Here is a 2,274-nt window from a genome sequence, read left to right on the forward strand (position 1 = left end):
CCGGACTGTGGCGGAAAGGAAGGTGTCCGGGAACCCAAGGCCCCCCTTCCTGCCGAGCACGTGCCTGCTCCTGATGGGCACGTGGTTGGTTTCTATCAGCACGTGTGGTGGATGAACCTCGGAGGGTACATTTGGAAAATCCAAGAGAAAGGAAAATTCATGCAAACTTTTTTTGGCTCTTTACACATCATTGTTTAGTGAACATGGTCCAAAAACCTTGTCACAACAAGCTTCCTTTTNCTAGGAGGCTAGCTGGAAGCTGTCTTTACCACACTTTGGGGAAAGAGCCTGCCTAAGAAAAAAGCCAGAGGGTAAAGGAACTAAGAGTAATGGAGAGAGTCAGGTTCCTGACAGTATCGTTTGAATGCCTTCATCTAGTGTTGCCAGAAATTTTCTGCCCCTGGACTTTTTAGTTTTGTATGCGAACACATTCCCACGTCCCNACGGGGAGACATGCGTGTGTCGCCGTGACCACCTTCCCCGCCACCACTGTCCACATCTCGCGTGAAATCAGGGTGGCCGGGCGTGAGAAAGGAAAACAGCTTTGCCCTCTAGGGCTTGTGCTTCTTGAAGATGGATTCTCATATTCACAATGTTTTTCTGTCCCCAGTAGTGATTTAGCAGAAGATGCGTGACCTGGAGTTCTTGCCTCACTAGTAAGAAAGAGCAGACCAGAGTACGGACACCACCACCATCCACATCTCTGTGAGTGACTATCTGGACAAGATTCCAGATATTATTCTGAAGCGTTATTTAATAAATATGCGGTTGAATGTCAAATGACGTGTAATCTATAGAATTAAAGTTGTAAAGCTCACCTTTTGCTTTTTTTCCAATGTCATATTATTTTTTAAAATATGAGATGTGAAGTGGTAATATGCCTTAACATTCTCTTCATAATACGAGGCTACTCTCTAGAAAACAGAAAAATAATCTGTTTTTGTTGTTGTTTTTAGCTTCCTTTGTCTGTTTTCTGNATGCGGTTGAATGTCAAATGACGTGTAATCTATAGAATTTAAGTTGTAAAGCTCACCTTTTGCTTTTTCTCGATTTTAAAATATGAGATGTGAAGTGGTAATCTGCCTTAACATTCTCTTCATAATACTAGGCTACTCTCTAGAAAACAGAAAAATAATCTGTTTTTGTTGTTGTTTTTAGCTTCCTTTGTCTGTTTTCTGTACTGTCCCCAGAATAACAGCGGGCAGGTCAGGCGTTGAGAGAGTCAGGCTCTGGCTCGGACAGCCTGAGCTCAAGACTCAGCTCCATCAGTTATGAGCTGCAAGACACAGACCAATGAATTTTACCTTCTCTGCCTCTGTTTTTCCACCTGTAAAACAAAGCTTAAAAATGCTCTCTCCCTCCCAGGGTTGTGGTGAGGACTGACCCGGAGAGTTGAGGTAAAGTGCACCTTGTAAAGGCTCATAAACACCNTAAAGGCTGATAAACACCAGCTCTTCTCACTGTTTTTATTATTATCCATGGTTCCCTGTACTTTGTAGGTACACGATAAATGTTGTAAATCCATTATATTTGGCGTTCTTCGTATTTATGTATTCGCCTTCTCACCAACTAAGTAGAAGTATGAAAAATGTCATTTCATGCTGTTTAAAATCAAATATACTCTTTCCTGTGAACTGTTGACAGCGTCATGCTAAGCAACCCCCTGGTACTGTTGAAAAGCACAATGTTTAAACGAGGGGGGTAGAAGAAAATTGCCATTTTGGGAAAGGATTCATCTACATGGAAAANTACTCTGCTCTCATTGGTCTGGAAACCTGGCAAGCCCGTTCCCTGGGTGAGGCGTCCCGGCTCTTTCACACGGCAGCTGGCCAAAGTTCAGCGGTGGAGGGACGCAGAAGTACCACCACGGTCGCCGCTGCGCACGGGACGGGGAGACATGCGTGTGTCGCCGTGACCACCTTCCCCGCCACCACTGTCCACATCTCGCGTGAAATCAGGGTGGCCGGGCGTGAGAAAGGAAAACAGCTTTGCCCTCTAGGGCTTGTGCTTCTTGAAGATGGATTCTCATATTCACAATGTTTTTCTGTCCCCAGTAGTGATTTAGCAGAAGATGCGTGACCTGGAGTTCTTGCCTCACTAGTAAGAAAGAGCAGACCAGAGTACGGACACCACCACCATCCACATCTCTGTGAGTGACTATCTGGACAAGATTCCAGATATTATTCTGAAGCGTTATTTAATAAATATGCGGTTGAATGTCAAATGACGTGTAATCTATAGAATTAAAGTTGTAAAGCTCACCTTTTGCTTTTT

Source organism: Ailuropoda melanoleuca, chromosome 5, assembly GCF_002007445.2.
Source record: "Ailuropoda melanoleuca isolate Jingjing chromosome 5, ASM200744v2, whole genome shotgun sequence".
In the NCBI taxonomy this organism is placed as follows: Eukaryota; Metazoa; Chordata; class Mammalia; order Carnivora; family Ursidae; genus Ailuropoda; species Ailuropoda melanoleuca.